The 25,182-nt window shown below is 53.0% G+C and overlaps 1 pseudogene; it reads left to right on the top strand.

Annotated features, from left to right (window-relative positions):
- LOC131586345 (uncharacterized) overlaps window positions 1-25,182 on the top strand; it is a 982,094-nt pseudogene that overhangs the window by 183,549 nt on the left and 773,363 nt on the right.

The raw sequence follows: 25,182 nt of genomic DNA, 5'->3' as shown, positions 1-25,182 counted from the left end.
GGAAACCAATGGGGAGGAAAAGCTTCAGAGATCCCGCAGGAGGAGGGGCTCCAAACCCATCCCAGGGTGCTCTGAGGAGGAAAGACCCACCCTGTGCCGGGAAGGCGGCCAGAGATCCAGCCGGGGCTCTGAGCTGGTGGTTCATGAGCAGCTTCAGGATGGGGAGAAGCCCTACAAGTGCTTGGAGTATAAGAAGAGCTTCAGCTGGAGCAGCAAACTGATCCACCACCAGATGATCCACACTGGGGAATGGCCCTACGAGTGTGGGGAATGTGGGAAGGGATTCAGCTGGAGCTCCCAACTCATCCGTCACCGGCGCATCCACACTGGGGAGAGGCCCTACGAGTGTCCTGAGTGTGGGAAGAGGTTTCGGGTCAGCTCCAATCTCCTCCTGCACCAGCAGATTCACACGGATGAGAGGCCCTTCCGCTGCCCCGACTGTGGGAAGGGCTTCAAGCACAACTGCAACCTCATCACCCACCGGCGCATCCACACTGGGGAGAGGCCCTACAAGTGTCCCTAGTGTGGGAGGTGCTTCACCCAGAGCTCTAACTTGACCACACACCAACGGAGGCACCAATAAGGGAAGCCCTGCGAGTGCCCCAAGTGCCTCAAGTGCCGGAAGAGCTTTCTGCACTGCTCCAGCTTCATCCCTTCTTGGAGGATCCATGTTGGGAAGAGACCTGGTGATCCATGTTCCCTGTGATCCATGCTGGGAAGACACCTGTACCTTTTCCTGCCCATGGCAATGACATAATGTGAGATGAAAGAACATTAGGGTCGGACCATGTCCCTGTCATTATATTTAATCCCATCTCAGGTCATTGCCAGGGGCAGGAAAAGGACTCCCTCTCTCTCACCAGAGGAGAAGAGTGTCCTTTCTTGGCAGGAGGAGATACGTAGCCAGGAAGAGCCAGTCGGTAGCAGTTTTCCCTGTGAATAGTTTTTCTTATGCCTTCTGTTATCCAAATTGATTCTGTTCCTGTTTGTTCCTTATCTTGCATCTGTTCTCAATAAATTGTTCTTATCCCAGAATGGGATCTTTGCCTTTTCTGCTTTCCATGGGTGGTGGGAGGGAAGCGAGAGGCAGCGCAGTTTCAGCCGGAGCAGGAAGTTGGGGAATCTCATTCCTGAAGCCCAGCCCGTGGAAACCGAGCATCCCAGCTGATGCCAGGCCTGGTTGCCATGGGCAGCAGCCTTGGGAGCGGGTCCCTGGCTGGGGGCTGTGGGAACCTCTTCCCTCTGGTGCCCAGGGACAGGAGTGGAGGGAGCGGCTGGAGCTGAGGCGGGCAGGTTTAGGCTGGATGTGAGGAAAAGGTTTTTCCCGCGAGGCTGCTGGGGCACTGAACAGGCTCCCCAGGGAAGGCTCCCAGCTCCAGGGCTGGCTGAGCTCCAGCAGCGTTTGGCCAGCGCTGCCAGGCCCAGGCTGGGATTGTTGGGGTGTCCTGTGCAGGGCCAGCAGTTGGACTGGAGGATCCCCATGGGTCCCTCCCAACTCAGCCAATTCTGTGGCTCTGTGATCCCATGAGCCTGGGGATGGGACTGCAAATGGTTGCCATGGCAACGGGCTCTGGCTCCAGGCCTGAGCTGGTGTCCATGGCAACCACCCCTGGCGTGGGGTCTCCATGGAGCTGCCAAGGAACTGACCATAGCAACAGGGGCTGTGATGGTTGTCATGGAAACAGACCATAGCAACAGGGGGCTGGTGATGGTTGCCTATCAAGGATCAGATTTGTTACAGGCCCTCAGAGGAGCTCCATGGGGACATTCCAAGAGTCTCCAGGCTGTTCAAGAGCCGGAATGTCACAGGAAGAGACAGGGGCTCCAGAGAGACCTCCCAGGGTTTTCTGGGGATGCTGAAGAGCCGTGTGGTCAGATGCAGTCACAGCAATTCCACGGTGACATCCCAGGAGTCCCCAGGCTGCCAAAGAGCCGGGATGTCACAGACACTCCCAGGGCTTCCTGTCATGGGCAGAGTGGGAGCTTCAGGCAAAAGCTTTATTTCTTTATTGGAGAAACTCCTGCTATGACTTGAGGTGGAGAAATGACACTCAACAACCACCATGGATTGTCCAACCTCCCCGGGATGCCTAGGTTTTTAAATTCCTTCTTAGGCAGGAGACTGGGAGCCGGAGGATCCAATCCCAGCCCCAGATGTTGTCAAATGTTTATGTGTAAAACATTGGGCAGGTGGAATTGAACCATAATGCAGTTTGTCCAACAGGATTAACGATAGAACACCAGATGTATTTCTATAAATACAGCTGTGATTAATTCTGATCATGATTAGACAGGAGGATTTATTTACTCTACAGAGCAAACATAAAATAGAGTTATTTACTCCAGAGTAGAGGAGCTATAACAATTATTAGACTATAGTGCTCTAGGAAGCAATTTTGAAGTAAACAGGGCCTTGCTGGAGTTGTTGGAGCCCATTCCAGGCACAGCCTCCTGCTCCAGCAGGAACTGCCTTTCCTGTGCCATGCCCAGGGCAGATCCTGCTGCAGGAAAAGCCCCAGGCCAGCCCCAACCCAGGGAAGGGCTCGGGCACAAGTGCAGAGTGCCGTGCTGGGAGCTGTGCCAGGAACAGCCTGAGGCACCAAAGGCACCTTGGCAGCAGCAGCTGCTTCCAGGCCATGGCCAGAAGGCTCCCTTGGCACCCCGGCCTGGTGGCCAGCACTGCAGAGCTGCTGCTTCAGGGCTCATTTCTGGCTGGGCTCTGAAAAGCCACTGCTGCTCCAGGAGCCTGACTGGGAAGCAATTGGCCCCAGAACCTTGGGGACAAAATAATAATGAAACAATTCTTCATCCCAGCAGAGACCAGGCACGGGCAGAGGAAAGGGGAGAGCCAGGCCCAGGGGACATGGCTGCAGTGGTGATGGCTGTGAGGTCACTGCCACTGCAGCAGCCTGGCTGGCCCTCAGCAGACATTCTGGCCTGGAGGGTTGTGAGGGCACCCAGCACATCAGAGAACCCACACAACAGGAATTCCATCCTTGGGGAGGGGAGGGGCTTTCACTGTGTCAGGTTGCACAGAGCTCCTACTCTGGGAGCAGTCCTGGGATGGGGCATCGACTTGTCTGGAAAAGCAGTTGCAGTTTTGTGCCACTCTCATTGTAAAATATTTTCTCCTTCTAACAAATCTAAATCCACTCTTCTTCAGTTTAAAGCTATTGATCCTTGTTCTGTCACTGCAAGATTTGTGAGAAAATAACTTTGACCAGCATTTCTATTTTTACAAACCATGGAGAGGACCCAAAAATCACCCAGGATGGGGTTTGGAGGCCCCATCACATAAGCAGCAGGTGTAGGCTGAGCGCCCTGGGCTGTGCAGCTGCAAGGCCCTGCCAGAGGCAACTTGTGCAGCCCTTTGGCCATGGCTGCTGGCCCTGGGCCTGAGGCCAGCAGGGGACAAGTGACCCTGGCAGCCCTGGGGCCTCATTGCCTCCTTGTCCCTGCTCAGCAGCCTGGCAGGGGCCGCCCCATGGTGCTGCCCTTGGCATTGCACATCCCCACATGCCAGTGCCCCGGGAAGAGCCCTGAGCAATGAGGGAGGGACAGCATCTGCCTTGCCAGGGGCTGGGGCTCAGCCCTTGGCCCTTGGCATTCCTGAAACACATCCAGCTTTGCTCAGCACCACAGACACCTTTCCCTTGCTTGTCCCCAGCTGCCATCAGGGCCTCCAGTCTTCTGCTCTACCTGGAACCTGGGGACGCTTTCTCACTCGTGTCTCTCATTTCCACTACAAGAAACTTCAGTGTTTCCATCTGACTTGGAGCTCTTGAGAAGTTTTTGGAGCACACTCTGAGGGACTGAGTGTGATGCCAAGAGCCCCAGAGGCCCGAGAGGGTGATGAAAGTGCTGGTGCTGTGTCTGTGCTGCTGAGCTGGGCCGGGCTCCTGGCCCAGAGGCAGCTCCTGGCAAGGGCAGCGCTGCAGAGAGACAGCTCTGGCCAGGAGCAGCTCCTGAGCACAGCCCAGCAGGGCTGGGGCCCTGCCAGGGCAGCTCAGGGACACGAGCAGGCCCAGACAGAGCTCCCAGGGGCTCAGCACTGGCAGGGGCTGTGGGATGTCCCAGAGGGGGCTGTGTCACAGCGGCACCTCTGTGGTTTGTGTCCTGGAGCCCCAGAGCAGCTGTGATGTCAGAAAGGGGCTGTGTGACAGCTCCGAGTGGGTTGTGTGAGGTCACAGATGGGGCTGTGACATGACAGAGTTTGTTGTGTGAGGTCACTGAGCAGCTACAGCATCATAGAGGGGATTCTGTGACATCAGAAAGCAGGGTGTGGCATCACAGTGTGGCTTTATGACATCACAGTGTGGGCTGGGTGATATCACTTAGTGGGTTGTGATGTCAGAGAGCACTGTGACATTAGAGGTTAGTTGTACAGCATCACAGAGAGGGTTGTGACATCACAGAGCAGACTGTGACACCACATGGTTGTGATATGAAATCCTAGAGTGGGCAATGACATCATAGAAGAGCCATGTGACATCTCAGGACAGGTTGTATGACATCATAGTGCTGACTGTGATATCATAGAGTGAACTATGACATCAAATGTGGCTGTGTGACATCACAGGAGGCTATGTGACATCACGAGATAGTTTTGTGGCATATAGGAAGAGATGTGACATCACAGAAAGGTGGTGTGATATCCCGGGGCAGGTTGTGTGACACCACTGAGTGGGCTGTGACATCACAGGTGGCTGTGTGACATCTCGAGGTCACTGGGGAAGTCACTCTCCACCAAACCCCCCTCACAGTTCCCCCCAGAGAAGTCCAACGCTGCCCTTGCAGCAGCTTGTCTGCACAGAAACACTTCCAGGGCTCTCTGCATTTCCCTTCCCTCACTCTTGCCTCACTCACTCACCTCCCAAAAACACACTTGGTGCTTTCAGCTGCAAGGAGTTCAAAGCTTCTCTGTCCTTCAGCAGCTGCTCTAATTCTGCCTTCAGCCAACTCTGGGTTTGTGTTTATTGTAGAACTCCTGTGTGTCTGAAACATTCCTTGTGTGGTTCTGCCTTGGGGAAGGGGAACCTCCTTGGTGGCACCTTGGGCTTGGCACACACTTGAGGAGGGTGTCTGTTTTCCATGGGGAAACTCAGCAGTTTTAGATTGCTAAAATCAAAGAAGGAAAACCCCTCTTTGCCTGAGTGCAGCCAGTTCTGTGAGCAAAGCAGGTCCCAGGGGAGTGAGGAGAGACAGGATGGGGCTGGGGAATGTGGAGCAAGGTTGTCCACACTGGGTCAGACCTCAAGGCACAGCTTCTCTGACCTGGCCAAACCTCCTTAGGAGAGACCCTGGATCAATATCCAATGAATGCTGCAATCATCTCTGCTCTAAAGAGAACAGGAATAAAAGACACCTTTAAAATAGGAACACATATTTCTTAGAAGTTCTTTGAACTATTTATACAGAACTATTGTAAGAAACTTTCCTAAGAACTGCACCAGACCAGAGGGAAATCAAGGCACAGACATGGATTGTTAGGATTTCTTTGATCTTAATGAGCCCCGTGGTGCATTTGGAGCTGAGCCCTTGAACCTCAGGGCCTGAGAGGAGATTGCAGAAACTTTTCCTGGAGTCAAAGTCAGAGGAAAAACCCAAAGTTTCTTGAGGCATTAATGGTTCCCACTGAGGTCCATCCCCAACACAGGCTCCTCATGGACTCCTTGGAGGAGAGAATTGGAGGCCAGGATTGCACAAAAACCTCTCAGAGACTCAGTGTGGGATGGAAAATCCAAAGTAGCTGAAAAAACCCTGAGTATCTCAAAGTATTGACAAGCCCCACTGAGTGTCAATGCAAAGCTCCCAAGGGACTCGTTAAAGCAGATAATTGGGGCCATGATTGCACAAACTTCTCAGAGACTCAGTGTGGGAAGGAAAAAGGAAAGTGCCTTAAGAACCTGAAGTACCTTGAAGCATTAATGAGCCCCACTAAGTGTTGTTACTGGCAAAGCCTCTCAAGGGACTAATTACAGCAGATAATTGGAGGCCAGGATTGCACAAACCTCTCAGAGACTCCAATGCAAAAGCCAAAGTCCTTTGAAAAAGCTGCAGTCCCTGGGAGCATGAAGGAGCCCCCCAGGGCCATTCCTGAGCAAGGCTCCCCAGGGACTCCTTCCAGCAGATCCCTGAGGCCACTGGCATGTGGGCTAGGGGGGATGCTGAGGGCAGGCCAAGGGGGTGACAGTGGCCAGCCTTGCTGGGGCTGTGCCAGGAGGCCCCAGGGCCTCAGGACAAGGTGTCTCCTCACAGCCCTTGCTGGCACAGAGGCTGCTGTGGCCCAGGGCACCAAGACTTGGCTTCTCTTTGTCCCCAGCTGTCATCAGTGCCTCCAGTTCTCTGCTCTGCCTGGGGCCTGGGGACACTTTCTCAGTCATGTCCCTCAGTGGGACCCATTAAAAGGAAAAGAAACTTTGGAGTTGGATTCTGACTTGGAGTTCTTGAGAGCTTTCTTCCCCTCCCTCTCAGGGACTGATGTTCAGGGCCTCAGCACAAAGCCCCAAGAGGCTCATTAAAGTCCTGCTGCTGTGTCTGTGCTGCTGAGCTGGGCCAGGCTCCTGGCACAGAGGCAGCTCCTGAAAACCAAGAAGAGCTTCAAAAGCACATTTCTCTTGCTGAGCAGCTCTTCTGCCAGCCCAGCAGGGCTGGGGCACTGCCTGCAGCCACCCTGGGCACAGCCCAGAGGCACAGAGAGCTTCAATCAGTCAGGGCTGGGAAGGTGCTGAGAAGTGCCTGGGGCAGAATCACTGCCAGCCCTTGACACAGGAAGCCTCTGGCTGCAGGACAATGCAGCTGCAGCTCCTGGAGGCATCTCCTCAAGCTGGAACATGCCAGTGCCTACAGACTCTGTGAGTACATTCTCTGCCTGTCCCTTGTGTAGAGCAGCCAGGGCTGTCCTGCAGAGCAGGGTCCTGCAGCCCAGGGCGCTGTGCTGGGGCAGGGACTCTGCTGCCTGCCAGGGACAGCTCTCAGCCGGCCCGGGGAGCTGCTCCCAGCGCTGGGGAGAAGCTGTGGGGGGAAGGAGCCACCCTGAGCAGGGCAGGTGCTGCTGCTGAGAGGGGCTGTGTGGGGCAGGGCTGCTCCCAGCTCCAGACCTGCCTGGGCACAGCTCCGGAGGACACTTCCCAAAAGAAGCTGAGACTCAGATTGCTGTAAAGATCAGGAGCTTTCCTGAGACTGTTTTCAGTTTCTGTCTTTGAGCAGGGTGGGAATGTTGAGATGATGACAAAAATACTTTTGCTTTTTATATATGTTTAATATATTTTTAGATCTGTAAACTACTATGATATAATTATAAAATTATAATCCTTAATTAACTCTATTAAACTACTATTATATACTTATATAACTATTATCCTTAATTAACTCTAGTATGTTTCCTAACCTTTCTCTTAGATTTTAGAACAATAATCTCATTTTCTAAATACGTCTCTGAAATACTAAATTGTCTTATCATCAGGGAGAGGAGCTACAAGAAGAACATTTTGGTTTTCTGCATCTTTAATATATTTTTAGATCGGTAAACTATTATTATATAATTATAAAATTTTAATCCTTACTTAACTCTGTGAAACTGCTATTATATACTTATATAGTATTATGTTACGTTATGTTATGTTATGTTATGTTACGTTATGTTACGTTACGTTACGTTACATTATATTATATTATATTATATTATATTATATTATATTATATTATATTATATTATATTATATTATATTATATTATATTATATTATATTATATTATATTATATTATATTATATTATATTATATTATATTATATTATATTATATCCTTAATTAACTCTAGTATGTTTCCTAACCTTCCTCTTAGATTTTAGAACAATAAACTGACCTTCTAAATACATTTCTGAAATACTGCATTGTCTTATCATCAGGGAGAGGAGCTACAAGAAGAGCATTTTGTTTTGTAACCAGAATGTGGGCAGTCATAACAAAAAGTGGGGCAAAGAAACCCTTGGACCTACTCTAATGGATTGAATCAGGGGTGTGTAACTAGGGCAGCTGAATCTCTAATTGAATGTTTCTGTTAAATATCCTAATTAATCAACCTTAATAAATAGTTGAAATAAGGGGCCGGGTGTGGCCCATCCCCACTGGGACACCTGGAAGCTTCCAATAAAAGTCTGGTTTTTACTTTACTGTTCTAACACCATTACAAGGCGTTTTTTCCTCTTTTGATTATAGACAGCAGGGGCATGAGAGAAGCAGAAGAGGAATTGTAATCCCAGAATCACGGAACATTCTGAGTTGAAAGTGACACACCAGGAATATCAAAGTGATGTTGGAACATTTACAGAGTTGCCAGAATTGTAAGTTTGGGTGCTCAGTCTCTCTGCTGGGAGCCTCCTAAACAGCCTAAATGCACTGCTCTGATATTGTCATTGGTATCTGGGGCTCTCAGGGAACCTCTGGCATCTGCAGCAGCTGAGTCCGGCCCTGCCCTTGGGATTGCTGCCAGGCAGGTGTATCCATGGGAATGGGGTGTCCCAGCTTCCCTGTGACCTGTGGGGCTGTGGGCAAAGCAGTCCATGGGAAAGGGGAATGAGCTGAGCCTCCCTCCCTGAGATCCCATCATGGGCACGTCTGGGGATCTCCTTGCTGTGTCCTTCCAAGCTCTGAGCTGCCCTCCTGGCTGCAAATCTGTGCCAGAGCCTCTCAGAGTTCCCTGAATGTCCCACGGGGAAGGGCAGAGATGCCACAGGTGAGGAAATGCTGTTGGCTCTGCCAAGGGAGCCGTGAGTGTCCTTGGCAGAGGGGGGTGCTGAGACCTTGCCCAGAGACCTTTAGAGAGGGTGAGACATTCAGGGATCCCTCTGCTCTGGGCAGGCTCTGGTTTATGCCAGGGTGACACAGGAGTGGGATTGTGCTCTGATTCCAGCCAAAGGTGCAAACCCAGGGCAGTTGGGAACAAGCCCATCCAGCCCCTCACCTTCCCTAAGCCACAGGGAATCCTTTGCCTCTCACATCTCTCAGTGGGAAATTCTGAGTGCAGCAGAAAAGCTGGGGATTTCTGACCTCAGAGAACCAGGAATGATTTGTGGGTAAGAAGACAATTCCTAAAACCAACTCCTGCCATATTTTAGAAGTGTGTGTGCAGAGGGCAACAAACCTTTCTGCATTAGGAGTGAATCCTCTGACAAATCCTGAATTTACAGCCATGTCCCTCTCCAGCATGGCCACAAACCCAGGGCAGCAGGGCAGGGATGGCTCCTGGAGAGCCCCCAGGCACAGGCCTGGCTGCTCCTGGAACAGTCAGACAGCACAGCTGGAGCTCAGGCAGGGACCTGGGTGAAGATTTTCCCAGCACAGGAACAAAGGTGGGTGAATCCCAGTCTCTCCTGATTTGTCACTGCTCTTTTTCTTCATGAACAGGTCCTCATGTGCAGCCACAGCAAATGTCCAACAGCAGCTCCATCAGCCACTTCCTCCTGCTGGCACTGGCAGACACGCGGCAGCTGCAGCTCCTGCACTTCTGCCTCTTCCTGGGCATCTCCCTGGCTGCCCTCCTGGGCAACGGCCTCATCATCAGCGCCGTAGCCTGCAGCCACCACCTGCACAGCCCCATGTTCTTCTTCCTGCTCAACCTGGCCCTCACTGACCTGGGCTCCATCTGCACCACTGTGCCCAAAGCCATGCATAATTCCCTCTGGGACACCAGACACATCTCCTACTCAGGATGTGCAGCACAAGTATTTTTTTTTGTTTTCTGTGCTGCAACAGAGTATTTCCTCCTGACCATCATGTGCTACGACCGCTACGTGTCCATCTGCAAACCCCTGCACTATGGGACCCTCCTGGGCAGCAGAGCTTGTGCCCACATGGCAGCAGCTGCCTGGGCCAGTGGCTTTCTCTATTCACTGCTGCACACAGCCAATACATTTTCCCTGCCCCTGTGCCATGGCAATGTCCTGGGCCATTTCTTCTGTGAAATCCCACAGATCCTCAAGCTCTCCTGCTCAAATTCCTACACTAGAGAATTTGGGCTTATTGCAGTCAGTGCCTGTTTGGTATTTGGCTGTTTTGTGTTCATTGTTTTCTCCTATGTGCAGATCTTCAGGGCTGTGCTGAGGATCCCCTCTGAGCAGGGACGGCACAAAGCCTTTTCCACCTGCCTCCCTCACCTGGCTGTGGTCTCCCTGTTTATCAGCACTCTCATGTTTGCTCACCTGAAGCCCCCCTCCATCTCCTCCCCATCCCTGGATCTGACAGTGTCAGTTCTGTACTCAATGGTGCCTCCAGCCCTGAACCCCCTCATCTACAGCCTGAGGAACCAGGAGCTCAAGGCTGCAGTGTGGACACTGATGACTGGATGGTTTCAGGAACATTAAACTTCTGGCCAATTTCTGCAAATCACTTGTAATAAAATTCATTTTTGATACTCTTTGTTGGTCTCATTTTGGATGTTTTCTTTGTTTTAATTTTTAGATCTTGTCCAAAATAAAATATAATTGTTTCTGCCATTTCTCATTTTGTTTCTCTCTCCATCTTCCCTTTGGCCACAGACTGTGCCAATGAGGGGCTGCACTCTTGGTGGCTTTAAAGGAACTAAAGTGTTTCCCAGCAAAGTTTTCTCCAGAGATCCCCCTTTTGTTCCCTTCTCTGGAGCTGCAGCAGCAATGTTTGTGTGCAGAGCTGGGGGCAAATCAGGGGTGGTACTGAAGTCTGCTCCTGCTGGCCACACTGTTCCTGATCCAGGCCAGGAGCTATTGGCCACCTTGGCCACCTGGGCACACTGCTGGCTCATGCCCAGCCTGCTGTCCATCAGTACCCCAGGTCCCTTTCTGCCTGGCTGCTGTTCAGCCACTCTGTCCCCAGCCTGTAGCACTGCAGGGGTTGTTGGGGCCAAAGTGCAGGACCTGGAACTTCGACTTGTTAAGCCTCACCTTGTTGGGTTTGGGCCCTGGATCCAGCCTGTCCAGGTCCCTGTGCAGAGCCCTCCTACCCTGCAGCACATCAACACTCCCAGCCAACCTGGTGTCACCACGGTTCCATGGGGCCCTAGAGTGTCACAATGGTCTCCAAGATTCCATGAAGCCTCCCAGGGTCACAGTGTCCCTTTGGTTCCATAGGACCCCTCAGTATCACAAAGTCTCTTGGATCCTTGGGCTCTGCAGTGTCCCAGTGGATCCTTGGTTCCATGAGGTCTCTCAGTGCAGCAATGCTCTCCTTGGTTCCACAGTGTCACCATGGCTTCTTGGTCCCAAGGGGCACCACAGTGTCAAACAATTTTCCTTCATTCCAGGAGTCCCTGAGGAGCAACACTGGCCCCTTGGTTCCATGGGGCCCTGCAGTGTCCCAATGGGCCCATCATGACACGAGGTCCTGCTCTGTCACAATGCTCTGCATGGTTCCACAAGGCCCTGCAGTGTCACAGGGGCCTCTTGGTTCCATGAGGCCTCAGAGTGTCACAATGAATCCCTTGGTGGTGCAGTGCCACAATGGAGTCCTGGTTATACAAGATCCTGCAGTGTCACCAGGACATGGGGCCTGGTTACACAAGATCCTGCAGTATCACCAGGGACCTTTGGTACCATGGGGCACCACAGTGTCACAGGTGTTCCCTTAGTTCCAGCCGTCCTTGCAATGGAACAATGGCCCCTTGATCCCACTGGGCCCCAGGGTCTCACCAGGGTCTCCTTGGTTCCACAGTGACCCCTTGGTTCCACAAGGCCCAGCAGTGTCACAGTGGCCTCTGTGGTTCCACGAGGACCCCGACTGTCACCATGGACTCTGTGCTTCCATGTAGCCCCACGGTGCCACAGTGGCCCCGTCACAATCTGCAAAGTGGGATTCTTTTGTTGGATCTTAGAGTACAAAAGATTATCAGCAAACCAAGGACTTAAACAAGAAAACACACTTTATTGAGTGCTCATCAGCACTAATATGCAATAGAGCTAAAAGAAGAGAAAGTAAAGCATAAGGAACAGAGAGTAAGGGGATTATAGCTACCAACATCGAAGTCCACTCAGCCGTCCAACGATGCAGAGTCTTCTGTTTGTTGGGGAGATCTCAAAGGAAGGTAAGTTTGGGGTATAATTTTATAGTCTTTTGCAAAGCGAGGGGCGCAGGGCCAAAACCAGAGGAGATTGATGAGCATTGTGATGGATTCCATGGTGCAGGGGGCAGGTGTAGGGTACAGAGCAAACCACACCTTGCAAGCCTTTGTCCACCAGCAGGAATGAGGGCCATGAGTCATAGAAACCCATTGCACAGGGTACCACTCACAAACCTCTGCTCGCCAGCAGGATCGAGGGCAGTGTACCGTGCAACCACCTGCAAACAATCACTTAGCAAACATCCACCTCAGCTAGGCCCAAACCCCCAAACCAAGTCCCTTGTGATATTCAGGGTCTCAGTCTCTGTTCTTGAGACGGTTGTGAGACAGATGACAGAGTCTTTGGACTGTCTCTTACAGCCCCTCAATGTCACAATGGACCTTTGGTTCCATGCAGCACTGCAGTGTCACAAAGGCCTCTTGGTTTCACGAGGCCCCACAGTATCCCAATGGTCCTCTTGGTTCTGTGGGGACCACAATGGTCTCACTGTTCCATGAGGCCTCACAGTGTCACAATGCTTTGTTTATTTCATGGAGCCCCACAGTGTCACAATGGTCCCTGGGTTCCATGGGGCCCTGTGCTGGTGCATTCCCCCCTCCCCTCCTCAGGCCGCCCTGCCAGCTGAGAAATGCTCCTTGGGCCTGGGCCTTGGCCAACAGCCCCTGGGCTCAGCTCCTCTGCAGCTCATCAGAAACACTGTCTGCTCCCAGGCACTGCTGCTGCCCAAGCAGCTCCTGCTTGCTTCAGGAGCAGCCCTGGGAACTGTTTCTGTTCCCTGCGTGGCACAACATCCCTGTTCTCAGCCTTGCAAAGAAAGCTGTTGATGCCAAGTGCGGCCAGGATGAAACATTGCTGTGCCTGAAGCCCCTCTCTTGGGGCCCTACAAACAGCACTCCAAAAGGAGCCCCTTGCAGCTCTCCTGGGCCAGCCACCTCCCTCTGAGTGGGGCCTCTGTGAGCTGGGAACTCTCCCGTTTGCTGCACTCGGGGCATCCCCGAACAAGGACGGAGCCTGGGCCGATCCCCCCACTCCTCCAGGCTCAGCCCTTCGCCCGCTGGGGAGATGCCAAAGCATCCACAGGGAGCATTTCCCTGCCCTGCAGGGGAATTTCTCACAGCTGTCTTGCACTGCCTCTTTGTGTCTGTGTGCACACACCAGTGCTGTGCCCTGGCAAATGTGGCAGAAATGCTGCTCTCGGAGGGGCTGGAGTGACTTGGAGATCTCAGTCAGTCAGGCCTGTGAGTGAGGGTAAGTCATGAGGTATAACCTAGATAAGTTAAATGCTGCCTAGTGTTCTTCTTTTGCTCCATTGTTATGTTTAATATAAATTATAAGCTAATTTAAATACTGTTTAGTATTATTCCTCTGCTACTTCGCTAAGTCATAGGTTATAAGTTAGGTTAAATACAGTAAATGCTGTTGTTTTGCTAAATTGTGACATTTGAGGTTTCAGTTAAGGTTAAGGGATAACTGAAGTCCTGTTAAGTTTGAGCTCTGTTAAGTGAGACAACTCTGGGATGTTATCATGTGTTGTCATACAGCTGTACTGCGATGTCACAGAAGACTATGATGTCAAAAATTCAACCTGTGATGTCACAGTCTGTTCTGTTATGTCACATCCTGGTCTGTGATGTCACAGAGCCAACCTCTATGATGGCAATCTCTGCTCAATGGCCTCACACCATCCTTCATGATGTCACAGTCAGCTCTGTGATGTCATAACCCCATCAGTGATGTCACACAGCCACCTCTGTGATGTCATACAGATACCCTATAATGTCACTGCACATACTTTGACATCACAACCAGGTCTATGATGTCATACAGCCATGCCATGATCTCACAGCCTTCTCTGTGATGTCACACAGTCCCCTCTATGATGCTGTAGCTGCTCAGTGACCTCACACAACAAACTCTGTGATGTCACAGCCCCAGCTGTGACCTCACACAACCCACTCGGAGCTGTCACACAGACCCTTTCTGACATCACAGCTGCTCTGGGGCTCCAGGACACAGCCACAGAGGTGCTGCTGTGACACAGCCCCCTCTGGCACATCCCACAGCCCCTGCCAGTGCTGAGCCCCTGGGAGCTCTGTCTGGGCCTGCTCGTGTCCCTGAGCTGCCCTGGCAGGGCCCCAGCCCTGCTGGGCTGTGCTCAGGAGCTGCTCCTGGCCAGAGCTGTCTCTCTGCAGCGCTGCCCTTGCCAGGAGCTGCCTCTGGGCCAGGAGCCCGGCCCAGCTCAGCAGCACAGACACAGCACCAGCACTTTCATCACCCTCTCAGGCCTTTGGGGCTCTTTGCATCACACTCAGTCCCTCAGAGTGTGCTCCAGAAACTTCTCAAGAGCTCCAAGTCAGATGGAAACACTGAAGTTTCTTGTAGTTGAAATGAGAGACACGAGTGAGAAAGCGTCCCCAGGTTCCAGGTAGAGCAGAAGACTGGAGGCCCTGATGCCAGCTGGGGACAAGCAAGGGAAAGGTGTCTGTGGTGCTGAGCAAAGCTGGATGTGTTTCAGGAGTGCCAAGGGCCAAGGGCTGAGCCCCAGCCCCTGGCAAGGCAGATGCTGTCCCTCCCTCATTGCTCAGGGCTCTTCCCGGGGCACTGGCATGTGCGGATGTGCAATGCCAAGGGCAGCACCATGGGGCGGCCCCTGCCAGGCTGCTGAGCAGGGACAAGGAGGCAATGAGGCCCCAGGGCTGCCAGGGTCACTTGTCCCCTGCTGGCCTCAGGCCCAGGGCCAGCAGCCATGGCCAAAGGGCTGCACAAGTTGCCTCTGGCAGGACCTTTCAGCTGCACAGCCCAGAGCCCTCAGCCTCTACCTGCTGCTTATGTGATGAGGCCTCCAAACCCCATCCTTGGAGATTTTTGGGTCCTCTCCATGGTGTGTGAAAATGGAAGCACTGGTCAAAGTTATTTCCTCCCAAATCTTGCAGTGACAGGGATGAATATCTTTAAAGTGATCAAGAGTTAATTTATATTTTTTAGAAGGAGGAAAAGTTTTAATCAGATATTTTATGAGAGTGGCACAAAACTGCAACTGCTTTTCCAGACAAGTCGATGCCCCATCCCAAGAATGCTCCAAGAGCAGGATCTCTGTGCAACCTGACACAGTGAAAGCCCCTCCCATCCCCAAGGATGGAATTCCTGTTGTGTGGGTTCTCTGGTGTGCTGGGTGCCCTCACAGTGCTCCTGGCCAGAATATCTGCTGAGGGCCAGCCAGGCTGCTGCAGTGGCAGTGACCTCACAGCCATCACCATTGCAGCCATGTCCCCTGGGCCTGGCTCTCCCCTTTCCTCTGCCCCTGCCTTGTCTCTGCTGCCATGAAGAGTTGTTTCATTATTATCTTGTCCCCAGGATGCCGGGGCCAATTGCTTCCCAGTCAGGCTCCTGGAGCAGCAGTGGCTTTTCAGAGCCCAGCCAGAAATGAGCCCTGAAGCAGCAGCTCTGCAGTGCTGGCCACCAGGCCGGGGTGCCAAGGGAGCCTTCTGGCCATGGCCTGGAAGCAGCTGCTGCTGCCAAGGTGCCTTTGGTGCCTCAGGCTGTCCCTGGCACAGCTCCCAGCACGGCACTCTGCACTTGTGCCCGAGCCCTTCCCTGGGTTGGGGCTGGCCTGGGGCTTTTCCTGCAGCAGGATCTGCCCTGGCCATGGCACAGGAAAGGCAGTTCCTGTTGGAGCAGGAGGCTGTGCCTGGAATGGGCTCAAACAACTCCAGCAAGGCCCTGTTTGCTTCAAAATTGCTTCCTAGAGCACTATAGTCTAATAATTGTTATAGCTCCTTTACTGTTGAGTAAATAACTCTTTTTCTTTATTTACTCTGTGGTGTAAATAAATCATGTTCAGAATCAGTCACAGTTGTATTTATATAAATATATCTGATATTCCATTGTTAATCGTGTGGGACAAATTGCATTACGGTTCAATTCTACATGTCCAATATTTACACATAAACGTCTGACAAACTCGGGCTGGGATTGAATCCAGCTGCTCCCAGTCTCCTCTCTTACAAAGAATTTAAAAGTCTAGGTGACTTGGAGGAGTTTGAGGATCCATGGTGGCTGTTTGGTGTAATTTCTCCACCTCATGACTCAGCAGGAGCTTCTCCAATAAAGAAATAAAGCTTTTGCCTGAAGCTCCCACTCTGCCCATGACAGGAAGCCCTGGGAGTGTCTGTGACATCCCGGCTCTTTGGCAGCCTGGGGACTCCTGGGATGTCACCATGGGGTCCCTCGGTGCCTGTGACAGAGCGGTGCCTTTGCAGCCCAAGGTCCTCTGGGATGTCACCATGGAATTGCTGGGACTGCATCTGACCACACCGCTCTTCAGCATCCCCAGAAACCCCTGGGAGGTCTCCATGGAGCCCCTGTCTGTGCCTGTCTCAGGCCTGGAGCCAGAGCCCATTGCCATGGCAACCATTTGCAGTCCCATCCCCAGGCTCATGGGATCCCAGAGCCACAGAATTGGCTGAGTTGGGAGGGAGCCATGGGGATCCTCCAGTCCAACTGCTGGCCCTGCACAGGACACCCCAACAATCCCAGCCTGGGCCTGGCAGCGCTGGCCAAACGCTGCTGGAGCTCAGCCAGCCCTGGAGCTGGGAGCCTTCCCTGGGGAGCCTGTTCAGTGCCCCAGCAGCCTCGGGGGAAAAACCTTTTCCTCACATCCAGCCTAAACCTGCCCGCCTCAGCTCCAGCCGCTCCCTCCACTCCTGTCCCTGGGCACCAGAGGGAAGAGGTTCCCACAGCCCCCAGCCAGGGACCCGCTCCCAAGGCTGCTGCCCATGGCAACCAGGCCTGGCACCAGCTGGGATACTCGGTTTCCATGGGCTGGGCTTCAGGAATGGCATTCCCCAATTTCCTGCTCCCGCTAAAACCGTGCTGTTGCTCTCTTCCCTTCCACCTCCCATGGAAAGCAGAAAAGGCAAAGATCCCAGGCTGGGATAAGAACAATTTATTGAGAACAGCAATGAGATAAGGAACAAACAGGTACAGAAACAATTTGGATAACAGAAGGGATAAGACAGTCTATTCACAGGGAAAACTAATATGCCACCGACTGGCTCTTCCTGGTCACGTATTTCCTCCTGCCTGGAAAGGACACTCTTCTCCTCTGGTGAAACAGAGGGAGTCCTTTTCCTGCCCTTGGCAATGACCTGAGATGGGATTGAATATAATGACAGGGACATGGTCAGACTCTCATGTTCTTTGATCTCACGTCATGTCATTGCCATGGGCAGGAAAAGGGACAGGTGTCTTCCCAGCATGGATCTCAGGGAACATGGATCACCAGGTCTCCTCCTAACCTTGGTCCTCCAAGCGCGGATGAAACTGGAGCTGTGGAGAAAGCTCTTCCTGCGCTTGGGGCACCCACAGGGCTTCCCTTACTGGTGCCTCCGTTGGTGTCTGGTCAAGTTAGATTTGACTGAGAAGCTCTTCCCACACTGGGTACACTCGTAGGGCCTCTCCCCAGTGTGGATGCGCCGGTGGGTGATGAGGGTGGAGTTGAGCTTGAAGCCCTCCCCACAGTCAGGGCAGCGGAAGGGCCTCTCATCTGTGTGAATCTGCTGGTGTATGAGGAGATTGGAGCTGCTCTGAAACCTCTTCCCACACTCACCACACTCGTAGGGCCTCTCCCCAGTGTGGCTACGCTGGTGGATGATGAGTTGGGAGTTGCAGCTGAAGCCCTTCCCACATTCCCCACACTGATAGGGCCATTCCCCAGTGTGGATCATCTGGTGGCAGATCAGGGTTTTCCTCTGGCTGAAGCTCTTCCCACACTCCAAACACTTGTAGGGCTTCTCCCCATCCTGAAGCTGCTCATGGACCACCAGCTCAGAGCCCTGGCTGGATCTCCGGCCGCCTTCCCGGCACAGGGTGGGTCTTTCCTCCTCAGAGGACCCTAGGATGGGTGAGGAACTGCTCCTTCTGTGGGATCTCTGAAGCTTTTCCTTCCTCCTTTACTCCTGTGCTATGGAGCTGCTCAAGGCGTCCACTTCCACGAGGTTCTGCTGCAGGGATTTGTCCTCCCTGGTCTCCATCCTCAGCTCCTTGTCTGGGGGAGGAAGGACAAGGAGAGGATGGGATTTGCCTCCGTGCCAGAGGGAAGGGGAAGGAGATCCCCCCAGTGCGTCCCCGGCAGGACGGCGTCGGCAGCGGGGCTGTCCTGCAGCCGGGGGCCATGCTGGGCTGGGAGATGGAGCAGGAGAGAGGGGGAAAGGGGGACTGACTTCCTCCTCACCTGCCTGGGTGTCCTGGGACATCTTCCTCTTCCTCACAGCCTCCTTTATCCTGCCAAGATTTGGGAATGGGAAATCCTGGTTTGGGGAAAAATACAATTCATGAGCACCTTGGGTTAGGGGGTTTGTTCTGCCCAAGTCCATCTCTAGAAGTCACCAGCCATCCATAAAAACCTCCCAAACACCAAGATTCAGCCCTGAAAATGCCTCCAAGGAGTTCCCCATCTCTGGTCTCTCCCCTTTGGTGTTCAGGGGTTCCCCGCTGTCCCAGCTGCTGGGGGTCATGCTTGCACTGGGGGTCCTCCGTCTACTCGATCCCTGCCCTCCTGAGGCTGCTGGGAGTGCAAGGAATCCAAGAAGTTCCTCCCGTTTCTATCTCCTTGTCGTGGTTTTAAACCAGTAATTAACAAAAAAGGAAGAAAAAGAATTACTTATTTCTTGCTGTGAGATATGGATTAAAACAAGAGCAAACTAGGCATAAAACTTCTAAAAGGATTAAAGAAAGTTTATTGACAAACTACGATAATAAGAACACCAGAATAAACTTCCAGAAAAACCTTTTCATTTTTTACTGCTCACTATTCTTTTGTTCACATGACAACAGAGACAGAAATTTTAGAACTTTGATGGTTTAAACAGTCCCAATTCCTTCTACAGTCTTTTCATCAGTCTCTGTAGAGAAACAGAAGTTCCTTTCTGTTAATTTATGGAGTTTCTCACAAGAAAACTATTTTTGTTATAGTTTTCCGTTTCCCTGATATCAGCTGCCCAGAGCTGCTGTTATCAGAGCCCAGCCCTCCCATTCCACATCACTCTGAAATGTGTTATGGGTTATGAGTTTGAGGAGAGCATTTTTAAGGATAAGTTATTCAAAGGCAAAAAGTATTCTTCATCTGTTTCTGTGAGCTTCACTAGAAAAGTTTTATCATTGCCTCTCAAGGCTTCAAATCTCCCAGCACTTCACTATACTATAATTACTCTACTTTTTACTCAAATTTACACTTTGAACACTCTATTCCTCCCCATACTCTATCATGAATTAAAGGAGTTCTTTTCAGGACTTCATTGTCCATCCCCATAGTTTTAACAGAAAGATATTTCAGCTTAATTAAAGCATCTCCTTAATTCTCTACCTTTCTTGAAGCTTCTTTTCTTTCTTGCCACTAGTAGTTTATAAAGTCTCTCTTCATGTTGATCACTCTCCTTTTCTCTCTCTGGATAAAAAGATTAATCCGCAAGTCTCATCTGGATAAGAAAGAGTTAAAATCTTGCCCAGGCTTTTGTAGATGGTTCGGTGATCTCTGCTGAACAGGAGCTGGAGCTGTCTGCGATGGAAAGTTCCTCATAGCTGCTCTAGAGAGTGTGGTCAGTGTCTCTGCTTGCTGCAGGCCCAGAGCTCCTCTCCTTCTTTACTCGGCAGTTTCTGGTAAATTCCATCACAGCAAAACCTGCAGCCAAGCCAGGAACCGGCCTGGCCCGGCTTGGCTCGGGGCAAGCCCCCGCAGGCCCCATCTCCCGGCCGGGAGAACGGCAGGCCCAGCCCGGCCCCCGCCCGGCCGCATGGCCTGGGCAGGGAACCGGAGGCCAGCCCGGAGGTCTGCTACCTTTCACAGCCAAGAAACAAAGAGAACAAGAGAGTTCTGGTTTTACACTTTAAGGTGGGGTTCACAAGTTGATCTCACTTTTTAATGTCTAAAACTGCTGTCAATTCTCAGCAATGACTGATAATTGGTCATGAGAAAAGACTCCAGGCAGTCTCCAGCAACTTTAACTTTCTTAAAGGTAAAGTAACCACATGACAGGCGGGGACAGTGAACACTGGCTTGGAGATGGAGGAAGACAGGTGTAGTTCTCCCTGATTGAAGCCTATGGCCAGTCTTCTGAAGCTGCAGAGGTGCTCCTGTGGAGAGAGGAGGTGGCTGAGGCCCCCAGCTGCCGCTGGCACACAGGGACCCTCCTGCACAGCAGGGCCCAGAGCTGCCAAGGCTCCCCAGCACGGCTGGAGCTGCTGGCACAGCTTGGCCCAGCTGGACAGCTGCCCCTCAAGGCCCTGGAGAGCAGGGGATGGCTCTGGGCAGGGTCCCTGGCCAGGAGCGGGCCCCAGAGCGTGTCTGCTTTACAAGGGCAATCTCGTCCCCGCTCTTTCTCCTGCCCACCTTGCTTTGCCTCTGCCCGCTGCTCCTGGGGCTGCTCTTGGCCAGGCAGCCTCAGTGGCAGCCAGCACTGGCTGCAGCCCCAGCGGGCTCCCCAGGACAAGGCCCAGCAATTAAGAGGCCAATGAAAGGCCTGGGCAGCAGCAGAATTCTCAGCAGAGTTATTTGGACAACGAAGGACAACCCACAAGTCCACAGCAGCCTCACTGGGAAAGTTTCTATTCTACAACAGACTTTCAAAAGAAGCTGTTTGAAGGAAAGATGAATGAAATACTCACTGTTTTGTCTTCCAGACATACCAGATTCCAACACTGCATAAAATGAAGACAAGCACCAAACAAAACAGGCCTGACATTAATTCTAGCCAACAGCGTGTTCCTTGACAGAAACCTCTTCCGATGCCCTTCTGGGAATTGGGAACACGTGTTGTGGTGCTGGCTGCATCTGTGGGAGAATTGGGCAGTGAGAGCCCGTGCTGTGCTGCGCTGCTGAGCTGGCAGCATGGTGGGTATGTCCAGGATATTCCCTGTTTCCCCCAGAGCTGGGGCCTGCAGGCACTTTGCTGTCCCTTGGCACAGGCTGTGCCACCCAATAAAACCCAGAAGGCTGAGAGGAGAACTCGGGGACAGTGCAGCTGCTTGGGCAGTGGCTCCTTCCAGGGACATGTGCCAAACCCATCCCTGAGCAGCCACCGCCACCCCTGACCCTCCCTGCTCCGTGACAGCTCCTCCAGCCCAAGGGGACAGAGCCAGGCCCTGTCAGGGGCCAGTGCAGCCCCTGCCCAGTTGGGAGCCAGGGCTGGCTGTGGCCCTGGGCTCGTGGCAGGGCTCCTGCTCAGGGCTGCTCCTGTGCCTTGGGCCTCTGGATGCTTAGGGCCAGCTCTGGGAGCAGCTGCAGTGGGATGGACATTGGTGCACGAGTCCCATTTCCCAGGGGCTGGGAATGAGCTCCAGAGGCCTGGAAGCCGAGGTGCCTCCAGCTTTGGCTGCTGCTGGGCCGTGCAAGGAGAGGCCCTGTGGGAAGAGCTGCTGGCACACAGCCCCACTGAGAGCTGAGCCCAGCACAGCAATTACCTCCTGTGCCTGGGCCCGTGCCTGCAATTGCCTCCCTTCCTTCAGGAAATGCCGCCTTCCATAGAGCCTCTCTGTCCATCCCTTGAGAAAGGAAGAGGCACAGCTGGATCAGATGGAACCATTACATAGCAGGGAAGTGGCCTCTTCAGGAGGCAGTGCTTGTCAAAGACATGGAAGAGGATCAGGAAAAGGCCCAGGCTCTCTCTTGTCCAAACCACCACCTCTCCTGATCTGCTCAGAGACCAGGAAGTTACAGAGGATCTCAAGGTGTGCATGGCCCATATTGCAGTTTGGGCAGCCTGTCTGCTGATGCCAAATGCCTTCCTGCAGAGGCTGGGGAGAAACTGCATCCAGGCCAGGCTGGGAAACGGCCCTGCAGGGCATGAAAGCAGCATCAGGGCAGCGAGGCTGCCATGGATCCCTTCCCATGGTGCCAGGCATGACATGTCCAGAGAAAGCCCCCGGCTGCTGCATTTCAGGAAAGGCTGAGGGAAATGCACCCACCATGCCCTTTGAGAAGTTCCTTCTCTATTTCTTTCAGGATGTGGTGTGACTCAAGTGATTCTTTCTGTCCTGTGGCTTTGTTCTTCCATCTTGGAGGACCTTAACAAAAAATAGTTCAATTTCCCAGGAATGGATGTCAGAAAAGCAATGCTCAGCCTGTGGGTACGGCAGGGAGACACCACTCACCCCTGTGATGGGAGCCAGGCTTGTGGGCAGTAATCAGCAAAGGAGCTGGAAAAGTCCTCCCTGCAGACACACCTGTAACTCAACAGCCACAGAAGCTTCTGTCACCTGGTTCCTACCAGGTTGTCAATGATTATTCCTTGTTGGGACACTGAGAACATACCTGCAGGAGGCTCCAATGGCTTTAAAACTTTATGCAGCCAATCTAATGGAGAAGCCATTCCAGGAAGCTCATCTGGAAGGGAGCACAGATGAGAACCTTTTTCAGGGTGTGCTGGGATCCCCTTCTGCCTTAGGGAACTGGGCACTGCAAGGGGGTTGGGTAAGACCATGGGAGCTAGATGTCAGTGGACATGGAAAAAGCTGTAGAGGGGCCTGGGGAGCTCTGGGCTGGCTCCTGGTCACTCTCAACACTCTTTCCATGCCCTGTCCAGCATCCCTGAAGGGTGGGCACTCCCCAGCAGCAGAGATGGCAGCTCAAGCCTCAGCAGGGCTCAGGCCCAGAGGCACAGCAATTACCTCCTGGGACTGTGCCTGTGCCTGGCATGGCCTCCCTTCCTGCAGCAGAGGCTGCCCATGAGCCACTGCTTCCTCCAGGAAACGCTGCCTTCAGCACAGCCTCTCCATCCACTTCTGGAGAAAGGGACAGCTGGATCAGATGGCAGCATTCCCCACTGGGCGAGGTGGCATCTTCAGGAGGCAATGCTTGTCAAAGACTTGGTTAAGGACCAGGATATCATATAAACTTTTGGGATTGGCCAGAATCCTCCTTTCTCCAAACAGATGCCATTTCTGATCTACCCAGAGACCAGGGAATTCTACAAGATCTCAGTGTGGGCATGGCCCATGGTGCAGTTTGGGAACCCTGTCAGCTGATGCCAAATGCCTTCCTGCAGAGGCTGGGGAGAAGCTGCAGCCAGGCCAGGCTCAGAAACAGCCCTGCAGGACATGAAACAGCAGTGGGGCAGTGAGGCTGCCATGGATCCCTTCCCGCTGTGTTGGGCACTGCATGTCCAGATGTGCAGAGAAAGCCGCCAGCTGCTGAGTCTCAGGAGACGGCTGAGGGACACAGACCCACCTTGTCCTCCCTGCGGAATTTTCTTCAGCATTTGTCTCATGGGTTTGGATGGCTCATGTGGTATCATAACTCCTGTAGCTTTGGTATTTCCTCTTGGAGGACCTTAGAGCAAAATAATTACATTTCACAGGAATGGATCCCAGAAAAGCAGTGCTCAGCCTGTGGGGTCAGGAGGGACACACCACTCACCCCTGTGATGGGCGCCGGGCTTGTGTGCAGTAACCAACCCAGGAGCTGGGAAAGTCCTTGCTGCAGACACACCTGTAACTCAACAGCCACAGAAGCTTCTCTCATCTCTGCTGATCTGCACAGGCAGCACTGAGCTGCAGGAGCAGTGAGGGGATCACGCAGAGCGAGGGCACACACGTGCACGGCTCTGTCCTGGCACCTGCAGCGATGCCGCCCTGGCCGAGCTTTGGGCTCTGAGCTGGCAGCTCTCCCAGGGGGAAAGGCCTTCACCTACCCTCACCATCTTCCAGAGCCTCAGTCCTGGGTGTGGGTTGGGAAGCCAGATCACTTTCAGCAAGAGGCTTGGCTGCAAGGAAACGCAGGACAGATCAGCTCCCGTGGCACTGTAGGAGATCCTCAGGCTCCTTGGGGCTGGCAAAGGAGCCACACAAGGCATAGCCCTGGGACACAGCCCTGGGCCCGGCCCCTTCCCTCTCTGATCTTCTCTGTGGCTGCACAGAGCACACAGGGAAGGAGACGCTGGCATTGCACACAGGAAGACGACTGACAGCTAAATGCTCTTTCCTCCCACTGGCAGTGACCTGTGGGATCCCTCAGGGCTCTAGAAGGGAGCAGGGCAAGGTTTCCAGAACCCATCAAGCCTGAGATTATGTTAAGAGATATGGCACATGAGTGAGCTCTTGCCACCTTGTCATTGCCTGTTCTGTCAGTAAAGGGAATAGAAGAACTTGCCTCCAGCATTCTCCAAGATATTCAAAGTATCATTCAATAGCACTTCCAAATAATTGAGGTTGTGTTCCAAATCTAGAAGGGAGCACAGATCAGAACTGTTTCCATGGTGTGCTGAGATCCCCTTCTACCTTAGGGAACGGGGCAGTGCAAGGGAGTCACACTAAGGCTGTGGGTGCCAGATGTCAGTGGACATGGCCACAGCTGCAGAGGGGCCTGGGGGCCCTGGGGTGGCTCCTGGTCACTCTCCACCCTCTTTGCAGGCCCTGTGCAGCATCCCTGGGAGAGGTGGCTGGAGCAGCCCAGGCCCCACTGGGGCCCTCTCTCTGCCACAGCTGAAATAATTGTAAAAGCAATGGGGAAGAGCTACAGCAGGCAGTGCCACAACTGTCCCTCAGGCCCTCCCTCCCTCCTGCCCATGTTCTGCTGGGACAGCTCTCCTATCCCATAGGGACAGAGCCAGGCTCTTTCAGGTCACAGTGGAGCCTTGCCCTCCCACTCTGCCTATTCTCCAGCATGGGCACCCCTGTGCAGCTGCTGCCAGGATTTGGGACCTGTCTCCCATGGAGGGACCCCAGCAGGACTGCTCGGTAGCAAAGTGCCCTGAGCCTGCTGGGGATAATTCCACTGGGCTGTGCTGGTCTTGTCCGGGCTGTGTCCACACTGCCAAGCAGCAGAGATGGCAGCTCAAGCCTCAGCCGGGCTCAGGCCCAGAGGCACAGCAATTACCTCCTGGGACTGTGCCTGTGCCTGGCATGGCCTCCCTTCCTGCAGCAGAGGCTGCCCATGAGCCACTGCTTCCTCTGGGAAACGCTGCCTTCAGCACAGCCTCTCCATCCACTTCTGCAGAAAGGGACAGCTGGATCAGATGGCAGCATTCCCCACCGGGCGAGGTGTAGAAGTAAGTCCCGGCACTCGGAAGATACCGGAATGTAACGGAAAGATAGTAACCC

The sequence above is a fragment of the Poecile atricapillus genome, chromosome 19 (genome assembly GCF_030490865.1).
Source record: "Poecile atricapillus isolate bPoeAtr1 chromosome 19, bPoeAtr1.hap1, whole genome shotgun sequence".
Taxonomy (NCBI): Eukaryota; Metazoa; Chordata; class Aves; order Passeriformes; family Paridae; genus Poecile; species Poecile atricapillus.
This window is presented reverse-complemented; position numbering and strand designations above follow the sequence as displayed.